Below are 17420 nucleotides of genomic sequence, written 5' to 3' on the forward strand. Positions count from 1 at the left end.
AACTGCTATCACAAACTATTGGAATAAATTGAAATTTATAAAAGAAATATAAAAGGAAACGAAAATGCACGGGATAACAGCGGTTGATAGAACATGATGGACCAGTACTTTGGATATGATTCAAGTGCTCAATGCAACATTAAATTAAGTGTACAATTGCTGATCTTCTGCTTCCCATTATCTTCTACTGAAAAGCAATAGCAGTATAAACAAAACATTGTTTTTTCTGTTTTTAAGTATATTCTTGCTTTGCAGTCTGATTTAATTTACAATAACCAAATGAGCTAATTATACAGATTCAACTACTTAAAAATAGAAGTACATTGTTTACTGTTCCATTTTTGTTGTCGCTGCTGATAACTATGATATGGGTTACTCCTTTCCTGTGTATATCCACCAGCAGCCGAGCAGTCAAGTCACTGAACACTGGTAGTTCAGTCTGAAGTTCAAATCTTGCGATCGGGCTGGCTGCATGGACATTTTTGTAGTTTTCCCCATGTGTAACGTGTATATGAGCCAGGTACCCTTAGTAAGTTCTCCACAAAGGCATCCCTCCCTTTAGGCAGATAGCTCTCAAGGCTTTGCCATAATCACACATACCAACACCTTTCCTGTTGGTATGTGTGGTATTGTTGTTTTAACATGGATGTTGGTGTTTTTTACTGCTACTCGATTAACCCTGATTTTTGGTTAACTGTGGATGTTATTTTTGGTGTTACCTCAGTTTATCCAGAATCTACTGTAACTTTTATGTCTTAATGTGCATTTAGTTAATGTCTCTTAACTAACTTTTATATTCAAAGACAGATATGGTGCTATGTGCATGTTGCACAAAATGAATTTACATTTACAAAATGTGCAAAATTTATCACTCAAAATACATTAATTAAATAATTCTAAATGTTTTGCCATTCAAAAGGAATAATTTTATGTATTCTAAAGTTAAAATATGTATTCAACTGTTCATAAATCCAATCAAATAACCCACACTATCTGTAAAAAAGCTAAACTAAACAGTTATCAGCTATTTTAGAAATCTCCAAGATCTTTTAAACAACAAAGCATTTAAATTTGCAGTTTGGTACAAAGTTTGATAACAATACTGAGCTGATGTTACCAAAGAATAAAAGTAACAAATTTTTATTAGGTCTGCTCCCAGATGAATGAGCTGACTTAATAGTTGTTTCTCCTCATATGTAACATGAATACAAATTCCCTTAAAATGTTCCCCATGACAGCATACCCTCTTTATCAGATAGCCCTCCTATACTTTGCCATATTCAAATAACCTAACAAAATTTCATACCTCAGTATTAAATACATTAATTTCTGCAAATTAATCGGAAAATATTCTAAATTTTTAACCTAAAAAAAAAAAAAATCTGAAATGTTTCAGATTTTAAATTACGTCCAAAGGGGCGTTTTTTAACATTTTGTGTGTTACCTTTCTTTATTAAATATCATGTTCCTCGCACTTAAACCATAAGATCCAGTGCAACAGCAATATCGCAAAATAGTTTTAAAACGAGCATGTCTTTAGAATTTCCGATACAGAGACTCACGCGCTGGAGACAAAAATGTTTTTTCTGCACAACGTTGCCATTGCTCGCTTTGAAATCCTTGAGTTTGTTAATCAAAAATTCATCAAAGTTTTAAAAAATAGGAAATCGATCATAAAACAAATTTCAAATTTGGTCTTCCACATGCTCATATTCGTTGGAGGATTACGTTATTCAAAATTCGATGACTCTATGTACCGTTATTTTATGACAATGTGAGAAATATACATACATTTACGCAGATTTTCATTATTTAATTTCTTCAAATATAATGCAGGACTCTAACATTTTATGGCAACAGTTTGAAAAGTGAACCGACATTTATCCGTCCCACGCAAAATGCCAAAACAAAACTAATAGTCCTTCGGGATTCAAATCCCTTTGGACTAAAAAAAAAAACATAATAGAATTTACTACTATAAATTAGACCTTCTTTAATATTTTTCTGGAAGACTAGCATTTCTTATGAGAAAGTATATGTTCCAAATACTAGGAAAAGGGATGCAAGATTTTAAGTATTAATTAAGATTTCTCATAACCAAAGAAAGAATGGTTTTCGCAGTGTTTATTTACACATAAATAAAAAATAATGATGATAATTAACAAGAAAAATTCAACCACTGTTAGCATTAACAACAGTCACCCAGCCCTTAGGGCTGCTGCCTGCCGTGCCAAAGGGGCTGGTTCAAATCCCTAAAACGGCATGGATGTTGGTATATAAATATCGCTCGTGCGGCATGGGCGCACTGTGAATATGCGGCGAGCCGAAAGTCCTCTCGAGAGGTTGCTGGCAGGGAAACTGTGATGGGTGCCTCTGGGGTGGTTCTCCCACAAAATTGGAGGCAGAACTGAGCTAAATCGCACTGTCACCTGTAACGTGTGCTCAAGGCTGTTGCCATTGGCAGGCGCAATCTTGTGCTCCTTGTCATGAGGAATTTCATGGGCTGGGGCTGACTATAGGTCAGACAAGTGAGCATTAGTCAACAACAACAGTTAAACAACTAATGGTATTTTGAAAGAATAACAGTTACCACGTCCCATGAACAAATAATTCTGCACAAATACTTAAAAAAAATTTTTGCCTTACCATTATGGATAAGTGTTCTCTTTTGAGGAAAACACAGCATAAAAAATTATGAACAAAGATAAGTAAACAATTTTAGGAAACAAACAATGATGAGTAAATAGCCTTTCGAAAGATTTTAAAGGGAGAAGGAATGATTAGCCTAAACAACACTTCTTAATTCTGCATCTTCAACTTAAGTTCAGTTCTTTTACAGCAGTTTTCTTAGTTTGCCTAATATGCATTAAATCATTAATCCAAATTCTCGATAATTTAAGAAATGCCATAAATTTTCCATAAACTACTATTTATTGTTAGTTCATTATTAATAAAAGTGTAACATGGAAGGTTAACATATGCAAATCTAAACAATTTTACAGAAGAAATGGATAAGAGAACATCATTTTATACAGTCAAAAGTCGTTAATTTGGACACCCATAATCCGGAATGATCTATAATCCGGACCTCAAAGCTAAAAACTTTCTGCGCATGCGCCGCGTTCACACATGCTCATAGGCGTTTACGCGTGCGCGTTTTATGTATAACAGGACGGTATAAGCTAAAATTATCTAATTATCTATTTCAGTTAATGTTGATGATTGCGTTGTTCCTTAATCTTCGAATTGGATCCGGCGTATTATTTTTTGCAGACTGTAAGAGCAATTTTATAAAAGTAAACTTGAACTTTCGACTATGTCAAATAGAATTTCCGATGCTGGAGCTCCCAAAGGATCTACAAAAGGAAAGTATGTTTCGATGTCCATGAAACAAAAAGTGGAATTGCTGCAAAAAATGAATAAAGACATTAAGAAGGTGACAGAGAGGTTAGTGAAAACGAAAAAATTTCGATTGACAAGTTAGTCGGTATTCTCCGCACAGCAATTACGGGACTTGAACAGCGGAACTTTGTAACTGAACAACAAATTATGTCTGTTTATAGAATTAAAGAGAAAGTATTATCACATGAAATGAAGCAACTTAAATGACTTACATTGAAAGAAATGTTTAATAAAGTAAACAAATAAATATTAAGCTTTTTTTTTTTTTTTTTTTTTTTTTTTTTTTTGTGAATTTGGATACTCTTTAGATCATAATTGTTCTTTATTTCATAAATTACGGTTTCATATTTTTAATTTTAGATTTTCTGCATGCCATCTTACGAAATTTAAACTGATGATCTATAATCCGGAAAAATCGATAATCCGGAATCGCGGAAGTCCCGACGAGTCCGGATTAACGACTTTTGACTGTAATAATGATTTATAGCTTGTCAGGCAAATTAAGAAAACTAATATTTTTAATCAGAAAGCATGTAGCTTATACTAGAAAAATAGAAATTCATATATAGTTCATTGATAATCACCGTTAGTCTCATGGACCATTCTTTTCAGTTTTTATCTCACTAAAATTATTTATTTATTTATTTTGACGAGCAATGATTCAACAAAAAACGAAAATCTTTACAATTTTTACGATTACCATGTATCAGTATTTCAACATCTTAGTTCTTAATACCTCCATTTTTTTCCACGTTTGTGCATACAAATTACTCGAAGTCGCAAAAAAATTAAAAGCTTTAATCTACCTAAACAATATACTACACACTTCTTAATAGTGCTTTTATAAATGCAAAATACCTAAGTTATTTGTTTATTTAAAAAAGAAATGTGTGCACTTATTTTACTTTGAGAAGCAGAGCTTCATATTTTTTTAATGATCTTCGCAAATTTCACGGCCAAATTACGACTATAGAAACGATTAAAACAACTTATGGAAAATTACAGAAAACAACGAGCAGGCTGCAAATGATATACGCGAAAAACTCCGTCTGATCCAAATATAAATAAATAAAAATAAAGATTAAAAAAAGGGGGAAGAAAGAAAGAAAAGAGGATTGAAGAAAGTATAAAAAATCGTACTCGTAACAGGTAACAGGCGATTTAATTTATCAAGAAATTTTAATTTAAGAAAAATACCGTCTTCAGGAAAACCAGAAAGTTTCATGTAAAAAAAAAAAAAAAAAAAAGAACCCACACTTTTTTCCGCAGTTAGTCATATATGACTCAAGTTGACCAATTTGATCAACCGAATCGCTTTAGAAGAATGGTTGTATGGAAACATGAAGGCGAGAATAACTACTTCGGTAGTCACGGTCTTCGCATTCTAATATTGCTATGACAAAATCGACCACCAAAAAAAAAAAAAAAAAAAAAAAAAAAAAAAACATACATCCCACAAACAATAAATTGCTTCAACGCGAAAAGCTTTTTTTTGGCCAGAACAGCAAATCATATGAAGACGTATCACCAAGCAACGAAAGCTCATAAAACAAAAACAGAAGTGGAAGAGAATCAGAGCTACATATGATACGACAATGCAGCAACAGTACGTTACTCGCAAGGGGGTCAACTGCCCCATTAAGATCAAGTTTCTACTTTCGGCTTCTCAAGTCCACGCTCATTTCGTGGTTCATTCGCAATGGGACGCACATAATAAAGAGCGTCAAATTCTTTCTTGATCAGGCAGAGAAAGACATTTTTTTTTATTTTTATTTTATTTATTTATTTATTTATTTATTTTTATTTTTATTTTTATTTTTTTATTTATTTATTTATTTATTTATTTTTTTTTTGAAGTTCCATACACAAAATAAGGTTATTTTTATCAGAATAAAGACTGGACGGTTATCAATTTAAAAGTATGCCTTTATAGAGGCTCACGTAATGTTGTGCAAAAGCTAGGCAATTTACCACCAGAAACTGACAGGATTGTTTAATTTGTTAAAACAAAACTGAAGGCTATAAGGCCGGAAATTATCATTTAAATTAGGCAAAAAATATTACAGCTATCACGTCTGGATGCAAACCAAAATACCCGAATCAAAATACTAAGCGACCCGCGACAGGGTCATTGATGGAAATCGTAACATATATATAAACTAAATATGAAAGGTTTAAAATTTTCAATTACGTCCAAAGTTCCCCCCCCCATTTTGTCTGTTACCGTTACTTATAATCACGTTCTTCGCATTTAAACCATAAAATTTAATTTAGTTCATGAACAAGATCGCAAAATAGTTTTAAACTGGGCATATCTTTAGAATTTCCGATACAGAGTAAAGCGTGCTGGTGATTTAAAAAAAAAAAAAAAAAAAAAAAAAACCCTGTGCAACGTTGCCACTGCTCGCTTTGGAATACATGAGTTTGTTAATCAAAAATGCGTTAAAGTTTTACAAAATATGAAATCGGTAATAAAACAAATTCCAAATTTCAAATTTGGGCTTCCACATGCTCATATTCGCAGTAGGATTACGTCATTCAAAATTCGAAGACTCTTATGTACCGTTGTTTTATCACAATGCGAGAAATATGCTGATTTTTCATTACTTAATTTCTTCAAATATAATGCAGGACTCTAACATTGGGTGGCAACAGTTTGAAAAGTGAAACGGACATATTACAATGAACAAACACAAAATCGCAAAACGAAAACAATACTTCTTCAGGGACAAAGCCCCTTTGGGCTAAAAAACTTAATTACTCAAGGAAGAGGATGACCCTTAATTACTCAAGGAAGGCAATTTGATCTTTTAAATAGTTTAAAAACCTGAAACAATTTTCTGCTCAACACTTACGACAGGTCTATTAATTCAAAAATAATAATTATTAAATAAAAATTAAAGAGCACAAATTTAAGGTACTGATTAAAAATGTATATGCAGAGGAACCCCGCTATAATGAAATTCCAAAGAACCGAATGTTCGGTTCGCTTTTTTCTTTGCTGCATTTCATTTATAACTCATTTTTTAAAATTTTATCAGATATATATTTTTCATTCAATTAATTCAGTTCTCACTTCGCGACAAGGCAAAAATACATATAAACTCAAAACATTTTAATTAAAATTGAAAAATATAGAAAATCATAAAACACCAAAACAATTAAAGCAGTAAATTTTTTTCTTTTACAACTGAAATTAGATTTCTTGCGCAAAAACGAGAAATTCGGGCAGTGGGCAATAAATAAGGCAGCTCTTTCGAAGCACAAAACTGAAAGTTCACTTTGGGTCCGACTCGGCAAAAAGACACTGAAGGCGCAGAAACTGACTCAAGTCACTATTCTACTAACCTTCAAAATGCTACGCTAAACAAATACGACTGCCATATTAGGCTTAATGGCAATAAAACACAATAAAACCTTCAAATTGTTGATAATTCTACAACTATTGCATGCAGATTAATTAAAGACATAAAAAACCTTAACCGGAACATAAAAAAAATAATTAAGAAAGTAAAAATGCATCATCTCATAAAACAGCGAAAAAAATGATTGCTGATTCACACAAAAAGAGTGATTAGCATTGCCACATCTCCCAAAAGTTAATAATAGCTCTTAAGCTAAAAGAAAAAAAAATATCAAGGATTAATTATCATTATTATTTACGTGCAATTACTAATAAAATTTTTTTATTGTTTATCTATTTCACCATATATTATGAATTTTACACGATACAAACGTCGTCCGGCAGTTCAATTAAAAAAAACTCAAATGCAATCAAAGAAATAATTGAAATTCTTTGCCTCAATTGATCAATGGCTTTGTGGCTCAATGCATGAGAAAATAGAACCTTCTAAAGTATAATTATTGCATTGTCCTAGTTTTCCACGAAGTGAGTACTACACCTGCCTCATACCACCTTTGTTAGGAACAGAAGGAGGTATTTATGTATTAACGCAACCACATTGGCGTAATTTGGCGATTTTTTACAGATGAAGAGGTAAAAGTTTCTTATCCAGCGATGGTTTTCGCACCTGTTTTGGAAAGATTCCTAAACTATCGATATTTATAGTAAGTCGGTTAACAATATCAACATATGAAAAGAAAATACACTTTAGCAATTTAAAATCCAAATTTGAATTATTAACTAAGGATTACGTGATACATTAAAAAAATGAAACAGTTGCATTCTTACCCAAATCTTTCTGTGATTCCCCCCCCCTCGAAGTACAGTGCAATCTATACTTCGCGAGGCGGACACATCGGGAAAACCACGAAACCTAAGGGGATGGATGATGCCTTCGTGGAGGACTTTCTATGGGAAACTGGCTTGTATACATACAGGTTACATATGGGGTAAAAACAGCGAAAACACCCACGCAGCCAGCCCGTTCGCGGAATTTAAACCCCGGACCGAACTAAAGTGTTCAGGAAATTTACCGCTCGGGGGCCTTTTCCTACACATTACACTAGTGTTTTTTCTTCTTCGAGACTAGAAACAAAAATATTACTATATAAAAGTATTCAAAGATCGCGGAGGAGGGGATGAAAGGAGGAAACGAATGCACCCAGCCATTATTTACAAGAAAGGAACAAGTTAGAAGACATTTTCTGTTCACTTGAAAAAAACGTTGCAAATTTATACAATCAGTTACCAAGTTTACGGGTATATTCTTGATGATTAAATTGATTTCGGCAGCCTACTATTACGCAGAAAATGACAATGTCTAATTCCGACAACACCGACAGAGTATAACACAGCTACACACATTTTTTACTGCGCTTTAGTTACAGTGGGTAAAAAAAGTATTGGCGATTGCCTATAATTGATCATATTACCTTACAAAGGAAATGCCAGACGATTTTAGCTGGACATAACGAACATATGAGGCAATCAACACACAAATCTAACGAAACTTTCAATTTAATATGAGTTTTATACAAAATATACAACAAAAACGTAAATCTGCATGTCGAAAAAGTATTGGCAAAGTTCTAACTGCTATGCAAATTTTGTTATGTAGAGCAGTGTTCCGCAACCGGTGTGCCATGAGTAGGATATAGGTGTGCCACAATCAAATACATGTATTTGACATTTTGCAATTTTTTATCATGTATTTAATACACAATGACAATTTTTTTCCCTTAATAATGTCTATTTTAAATGTTTTTATATATTTCACTGTTGTGTGGTTGTGTGTGTGATTGTAAGTGTGTCAGCATTTGAATATTTTCGGCACTTCCTTGATAACTCGGAACTCTTTGGTGTGCCACGAAATTCCAGAAAGATTTTTTGTGCGTCGCAGGTGAGAAAAGGTTGCGGAGCACTGATGTAGAGGTCACGCGTTTAGGCTGATAAGAAACCCTATTAGTATACAGTCTGCAGTGCTACTTCAAAATTTTTAAAATGTTATTTTGCTAATACTGTGATAAAATGGCTTCGAAGTCGAAGGAGTGTGATGTTGATATTAAAAACATAATTATTCAGCTCAGAAATGAGGGTTTAACTTATCGTGCTTTAGGAATACAGTTGAACATACAGAGGTTGGACAAAAATATGGAAACATCTTTAAAAAAACATGTTTCTTTGCTTAATATGGTGTAGGAAACCCGTTGGCATCCAAAACAGCTTGCAATCTTCTTGGAATGGATAAATACAGTTCCTGTATGTTTGCCAAGGGAATATTATCCATTCTCCCTGCAAAACGGTGGCAAGTTCAGATAACGATGTTGGCGGTGGATAACGAAAACGCACTTTCCGTTCCAATGTAGACCACAAAGGTTCGATAATATTCAGGTCGGGTGACTGTGGTGGCCAGGGGAGATGGGACAACTCATCCTCGTGCTCAGAAAACTAGTCCTGGACAATGTGAGCTGTGTGAACAGGGGCTTTGTCGTCTTGGAAGACACCATCACCATCGGGAACAAAGTTTGTACCATGGGATGAACTTGATCGGCCAAAATGTTCACATAAGTCTTGGCAGTCATGTGCCCTGACACAGTTATCATGGGGCTAGCAGAGAACCACGATATGGCTGCCCAAACCATAACAGAACCCCCGCCATGTTTCACTCTTGGCAACAAGCAGTCTGTATTATAGGCTTGAGATGGCGTTCTCCAGACGTAAACTCGGCCAGAAGTGGCAAACAATGTGAAAGAAGACTCGTCAGACCCTATTACTCGCTTCCACTGCTCTATAGTCCAGGCTTTAGGACTTAAACACCACCTTTTCCTGTTACGTGCATTAGCATCACTGATGAGTGGCTTCTCAATTGCTGCACGGCCAACAATTCTCTGTTTATGAAGCTCCCTTCTAATTGTTTTGGTACTCACAGGGTTCGGTAACACAACATTCATTTCAGCAGTAACTTTTGCAGCTGCGGTCTTCTTATTTTTTGTCACAATTGCCCTTAATGATCGTCTGTCACGATCACTCGGGACACACTTTCGTCCGCGCTGTGATTTAGCAGATGATGTTTTTCCGCTTTTCAAATATGCGGAATAAATCTTCGATACAATACCTCTTGAAACACTAAACACCTCGGCTACCTCGCTTACGGAAGCACCTACCGTACGTGCTCCGACAATTTGCCCACGTTCGAAGTCTGTTAACTCTGACATAATGCAATGACAACTTCACATAACAGTACTCCGACAACAACTGAACTGTTTAGCACATTTACGAAGTTGTATAGGTGGCGTCAGTAGTCAAAAACGCCAGCGCCACCTACATATTTCATTAAAATCAATCTTTTTTTTTTTTTTTTTTTTTTTTTTTTTTTTCAAACACGCATTTCACAAGGTGTTTCCATATTTTTGTCCATCCACTGTAAGTTTATTTACTGTTAGAAGTGTTGTAAAAAAGTTCAAAGAGACGGGATCGACGGAAAATAAGATTAGAAGTGGACCGTATCGAATATTTTCTGCAAGGGAAAACGGGGCATTATTAAAGAGGTTAAGAAAAACCCTAAAATAATTGCACCCCAGTTAGCCAAAGATGTTGCTAATACTTCGCATAAAACTTTTAGTGTACAGATTCTACAGAATGTCTGACATGGAGGAAGTTATTATGGAAGAACAGCTAGAAATAAACCTTTCATTTCAGAAATAAACAGGAGGAAGGGATTAGATTTTGCATAATCTCATTTTAATTCATCAGAAGAATTTTGGAACACTGTTAATTTGTCCGACGAATTGAAATTTAACATTTTCGAGAGTGATGGACGACAATATGTGTGGAGAGCCTAACACCGAACTGGGAAAACAACATTTAACACCAAATGTCAAATATGTTAGAGGGAGCGTCGTAGTTTGGGGCAGTATGGCAGCAAACGGAATTGGTAACCTGTGCTTCATTGGTGGTATTATTACAGCATGCACATACATTAATATATTGCGGCATAACATGAAATTCAGTGTCCCAAAAACTTGGTTTAGGAAAATCATTTGTGTTTCCACAGAACAATGACTGTAAGGACACAATGCACCTCATCTCGCAATAATTATTCTATAATGCTCGTTGTCAGTTAAAGACACCGCCTCAATAGCCTGACATAAATTCAATTGAAAATTTATGGCTTAAATTGGACCTAGAAGTCAGGAAACAAAATTTTGTGTAAAGATGAACTTAAGTGTATACTCCTGCACGAACGGCACAAAATTCCCAAAAGGACTGGTTATTTCCAACTGGACTTTTTCAACAACCAGGACTTCAACAACAAATTTTCAACAACTAGGTTTTCTCTATGAGAAATAAATTACAAGCTCTTATAGATGCAAAAGGTATGAATACAAAATATTTAATTTTGTTCCCACATTTCTCTGCATGATCTTGCTAATACTTTTTTGACATGCAAGTTTACGTTTTTGTTGTATATTTTGTGTAAAAGCTATATTAAAACGAAAGTTTCATTAGGATTGTGTCTTTATTGCCTCCAGTGTTCATCATGTCCAGCTAAAATTGTCAAGCATTTCCTTTGTTAGCTAAGATGATCAGTTATAATAGGCAATTGCCAATACTTTTTTTTACCCACTGTATAAACAGGCAATTTTAGATCCACATACATCTAAAACATCGTCTAACAACTATCTAAATCATCTAAATTTTCAACTTGATGAAATTGGATTATGCCCTATTCCAGTACATAAAAAGTCGAAGCTCGTAAAATATTAATAACAATAATAATAAGAGTTGGGGAAAGAATGCAATTTGGTTAACATCAACGCAGTAGCCCAGAAACGCAAGGAGCGCATGACGGTTCCCATACGAAAATGTAATACGCATCACTTAACACTTCTGGGAGACTCGTGAAGAATACCTACTACGCTGCCCATGTGTGGACAAACGTGTAAGACGTCATGATGTTACAGGTCTTAAAATTAATTATTTCACCAGAGTCGCCAACTACTACTACAACAAAATATTCTCGGGGGGGGGGAGATTCTCTTTAGTAACAAAATCAACAGATATACAGGACTATAATTTCCATCGTTGCAGATTCCATTCTTCTCTTCAAGTCAAACACGTGAAAGCCGCGGTCGCATATGGCCCTTGACTCGTTTTTCTGTGCCCGAGAAAATAAAAATAATAACAATTAAAAAAAAAAAAGTTTATAAGAGGCAAAAGATAAAATTACAAAAATCTGAAAGTGTTCATATTTTATATTACGCCCAGAGTTTTTAAGTTACATGTGTTAAATTTATTTATTAAATGTCATGTTCCTTCGCACTTAACCCTTTGCAGCACACCTAAAAATTTCCTTCTGTACGCAGAAAATTGAATGTAAAAGGATTTATAGGTTACCCTGAACCTTCTTTATTTATAGTACATGGCAGCTCAACACAAACCAGTCCATATATTTTAGCCATGTTTAGTTTTTTAAGACTCTCATTTTTCAAAAAAATCTTCCAAATTTTTTTTAAGGTATAAAAGGAATTGTTTGAAAAGAAATTTATATGTTATTTATTTGGCTGTATGCTAATCTCCTTATTCTATATTAGTTTTAAATTTTTACCTCGAAATCTTGCCTAAAATCAAACGGCGAACCCTAGGTGTGCCCAGACCGGGCTCACCGATCATCTAGGACAACTGAGAGTCTGTATTCTTTTGTTTCTCCGCATCCCATCGGTCAGTTCATTGATAGCAATGCTCGTTTCGGCACTCTTTTCGAAGCTCTATTCAATCAGTGTGCCACTTTGGGCACACACACAGAATTAAAACGATAAGTGCTATCTTCACAAAATTTTACTTGTGTACTCCACTAGGCCTAATTAGACTGCCTACTTTTTTTTTTTTTTTTTAAATCAAAACTCTGACATTAAAAGGTAGCGTGCCGGAAAGGGTTAAACCATAAAATTCAATTAAACTGTAAATAGTTTTTTTTTTTTTTTTATTATTATTTTTTTTATTCTATTTTCAACGTACAGTACATACAGTAATTAACAAAACTGTAGGTAGAGCCTTTTTCTCCGGAAAAAAATCCAGTTATCCGAATGGGGGGGGGGTCTGGTGCCAACTGATTCTGATAATTGGAGTTCTACTGTATAACCAAATATTCGGTCTTTTACCGACGTATTTGGCACATTCTCCAATTTCGGTCGTTCACGGTAAGCATATACATATAAACCTCTATACCTGTCACTACAACTCGGAGTCGCTGAAGACGCAATTCATTTTTCACCATTCAAAAATATCTCATAAAGGTCATACAACTGGTCTTCCTCTTAAACTGGTATTTCCCCTGCACGCGACATTCTCGTAGCTTCATTTGTTTCAAGAGTTGAGATTTCGGTGAATCATTTTGAGGAAAACTTGTCGAGATATTTCAACATATTTATCATTCATATCGGAATCAGAATATTATCTTCCAAGTGTTCCAACGCCTGCAGAAAATTACACGATTCTTTAAGTTAAAATATCTTTTACAAATTGGTGGATCCAGTTCTTTTGTTAGTTTCGGTTTCATCATGTTTCAATGTGCAATATAACCTGAAGAATTTTTAGTTTCATACTTATTTTTCGGATATCTTTTTAGCAGTTAGTGTAACGTACGCATAAGTAGTTTTTGGCATAACGCTATGCAATTGCAACATAGTGTCCTATGTTTTTTGCATGTTAAGGTTTTAGTTGTAGAGAATTTTATGTACTTTTATGCAAGCTGCCCTCGTATGGCCATGTAATTGTCTTTGATTTCAAGATGTTGGTTTAGATAGTAACAATTAAGGAACAATTATCCATCTTTGTAACAAATATTTACTTGTTTTGAAGGTAACAACAAAAGACTTACAAAACCCATAATAAACAAAATGAAATATAAAATGTGAGTCATGACAACAAATTAAAACTGAAAACGTGAGTCATGATATTGATTTGTTGTGTTATGATAAAATGAGTCACGAATATTGTATGAGTCATATTAAATATATGAACTTACACCATGAACACTTTAATGACTCATGAACTCAGCCTAATGAATATTGAAAACAATTTGTGATCATGAACTCCAAAATACAATACATTTTACACTTCTATTTTATAAATTTTATTATATGATACCGCATGTATTATCCCTATGTTTTAACATTGTATTATATTACATATTACATATTATTTTTTATCTTTACGTATTTTTCTATATTTTAAATTTTATTTTAAATTTTTCCTATGATACAGTCTATGATTTAACATTTTATTCCAATTATTTATGTATTATTATTCAATAAGGTATTTCTCCCGCATGCCTTCGTGGTGTAGTGGTCAGCACACTTGACGTGTATTCGAGAAGTCCTTGGTTCGAGTTTCGGCAAAGGCATTGCTCACTTTTCATCTCTCCTGCTTCAAAATAATTTAATGTCTCTACAGTGGGGCGCGAACTAAAAGGGGTGGTGGATGATAATTCTCCAACACCAGGATTTGGTGATTGGGTCCCCTAATCCCCAGTCGCCCTTTAAAAGAGGGAGTATGTAAGGTATTTCTCCCCTTTCTTAACATGCCTTCGTGGCGTAGTGGTTAGCACACTCGAGGTGTTTTCGAGAAGTCCGTGGTTCGTGTCCGGCGAGGGCACTGTTCATTTTTCATGTCTTCTGTTTCGAAATAACCTATAGTGGCGCCCAAACTAAAAATGTTGGGTGTATGATGATTCTCCACCACTAAGACTTGGCAACTGGGTCCCCTAATCCCCAGTCGCCCTTTAAAGGGAGGAATATATAAGGTTACAAATGAGAGGAGGAATACGACCCGATTCACCTGGTCTAAAAATAAGACTTTATGATCTTGTTTGGGTCGCCTCAAAGTTCACCACAAAATAAAGAATCATCTCTCCCGCTTTCTTAGCATGCCTTCGTGGTGCAGTGGTCAGCACACTCGACGTGCATTCGAGAGGTCCGTGGTTCGAGTACCGGCGAGGGCATTGCTCATTTTTCATGTCTCCTACTTCAAAATAACCTAATGTCTCTACAATTCTATATTTTATTTTCTGCCCCCCCTCTTATACGAAGTATTATTCTAAATTTGTCATATGATATATTCTATGCTATCTTAATGTGGAATTTGTTTTATTAGATTTCCCTCCTTTGCCTTAAAGGTACAAAGTGTTCGAGATCTGGTCTCATCCGGCGGGGCAATAACTGATTCACCCACTACACAGTAACCCTTCTAATGACCCTTTTTCTAGTTTCCTTCTTTTTATTTTTCTTCTAATAACCTTTCTCCCTTTTTACTCCTCTTAATAATAAACTTTTAAATCTCCCTCTTAAAAAAAAAAAAATATCATCATCTTTATTCTTCTCTCATCTTTCTCTCCACAAATAACCTCCACCCATATCCCCCAAATTTACCAAATCTCTGCCACGCAGACGCTTGACCTCATGGGGGTTAAATTTGCTCTAGTCGGTTAATGATTGGGAGCCTGTTCGACCTTTAACACGTTGACGGCAGCGCGGATATTCATTGTTCTTTCCGTGCGGGGCGCCTGAATGAGCAGTCCGTTCGTTTTGTGAATCCCCCTAGTGAAGTAATAATAAATAATAAATAAATAAATAAATTCGTACGAAGGATCCGCGAGGGAAACGAGAAAGCGCTGCAAAGAGTGCTATAAACGCTTAATGAGCCCAAAAGGTACTAAGTAAGTCACGAATAGAGCAAAGAAATTAACAACATACTGCGATAATTGTAAGGCCAAGACGGCACTTCGTTTAGACCGCTTTAAAAAATTGCATAAAAAAATTAGCAATTATATTTAATCATATTTAATTTATAAGTTACATTTTAAGTTTTTTGTTTGTACGGAATGTTTGATTATAATGCTGAAATGTTAATGTATACTGTTAACCCTTTCCGGAACGCTACCTTTTAAAGTCGGAGTTTTGATTTAAAAAAAAAAAAAAAAAAAGTAAGCAGTCTAATTAGGCCTAGAGGAGTACACAAGTAAAATTTTGTGAAGATAGCACTTATCGTTTCGATTCTGAGGGTGTGCTTAAAGTGGCGCACTGATTGAATAGAGCTTCGAAAAGAGTGCCGAAATGAGCATCGTTGTCGATGAACTGACCGATGTGATGCGGAGAAACAAAGAATATAGACTGTCAGTTGTCCTAGATGATCGGTGAGCCCGGTCTGGGCACACCTAGGGTTCGCCGTTTGATTTTAGTCAAGATTTCAAGGTAAAAATTTAAAACTAATAGAGAATAAGGAGATTAGCATACAGCCAAAAAAATAACATAGAAATTTCTTTTCAAACAATTCCTTTTATACCCTAAAAAAATCTGGAAGATTTCTTTGAAAAATGAGGGTCTTAAAGAACTAAACATGGCTAAAATATATGGACTGGTTTGTGTTGAGCTGCCATCTACTATAAATGAAGGTTAAGAGTAACCTATAAATCCTTTTTCATTCAATATTCTGTGCGTACAGAAGGAAATTTAGGTGTCCACACCGGACACACTGTGCGGCAAAGAGTTAAATAATTAAAATAAAATTTTGTGCTACGTATTTTTTTATATACAAGCGTGACCCATCGGTGAGTCATGCCGGCCCGCGGAACGATCAAGCATGACCCACCGGTGGTTTCATGTCGCCCCACGGAACAGACAAGTGTGACCCACCGGTGAGTCAGGCCGGCGTCTGGTGCTTCCCAACACTTTTACCTGTTCCTGTCCGGATCTGCTCTCCCCTATCACCTGCCTCAATCGATCACGAAATACATTCCAAACTTAGATACAGTAATTTCTTTTAATTGCACTCTTTTTAATATGTTAGAATATGAGTATTCTTCTCTCGAAAAGGCGCAGATCCTTATGCCGTTTGCCAAATACAGATCACGGTTAGTTATTTTAACAAATAAAAATCCTGTATCCGACAATAATGTCAAACTTATTTAACAGAAAAATATATATATAATAATGGGCCTATTTCATGCCTTTAGACTGTCTATTAGCTGTTGGACAGTGAAAATGCCTTTTTCCTTTCTTAAATTCTTAATCATTGCTACACGACAATTAGCCAGAAATTAATTAATTTTCATTCACTAGTATTTTAAAAAAAATCTTAACAGACAGTCTCTCTCAGATAAGAACTCCACAAAATACATCCCTCAAGAATTCCAAGTCCCACCCACTACCATAAATTACTTCACCCAAGTCTTACCGACTGATATTATTCAAAGCCCCTACTGCCGCTAAGAATTTTCGGACACCCTACACTTCTGAGTCAGACACGAAGAGAACACTTTGCCAACTCCCCCACTAGAAAGAATGTAAGTTACTTAATACCTTTTCTGGCCTTTATATCTTCATGTACATTCTCTGATCTTATTTATATTATTTTCTATATTATTTTTATATTTTCTTTGATTTGTTTTTACAAAGTTTGCATTATTTATCTTTTTTTATAATCTTCTATGTTTATTTCAACTTTACTTTGAATTCTATTTCATAATGACAATTAATTTCCAATGTTTAATTTCTACAAATAATATAGTACTCAAATGCATAAACATGAAAGTGTCGGGGACGGTTACTCGAGTTTT

The 17420-nt window shown here is 34.7% G+C and overlaps 1 protein-coding gene and 1 non-coding gene across 4 annotated transcripts in view; one reads left to right on the forward strand and one right to left on the reverse strand.

Annotated features, from left to right (window-relative positions):
* The window catches only part of LOC118191338 (plexin domain-containing protein 2-like), a 121136-nt gene that overhangs the window by 43738 nt on the left and 59978 nt on the right, over positions 1 to 17420 (reverse strand). The gene's annotated exons all lie outside the window — the stretch shown is intronic.
* On the forward strand, positions 14735 to 14807 carry TRNAA-UGC (transfer RNA alanine (anticodon UGC)). The gene has a single exon. It is a non-coding gene; the product is annotated as a tRNA-Ala (tRNA).

Source organism: Stegodyphus dumicola, chromosome 3 (assembly GCF_044657685.1).
Source record: "Stegodyphus dumicola isolate Sdum_Otavi_A_Nest chromosome 3, ASM4465768v1".
Classification (NCBI taxonomy): domain Eukaryota; kingdom Metazoa; phylum Arthropoda; class Arachnida; order Araneae; family Eresidae; genus Stegodyphus; species Stegodyphus dumicola.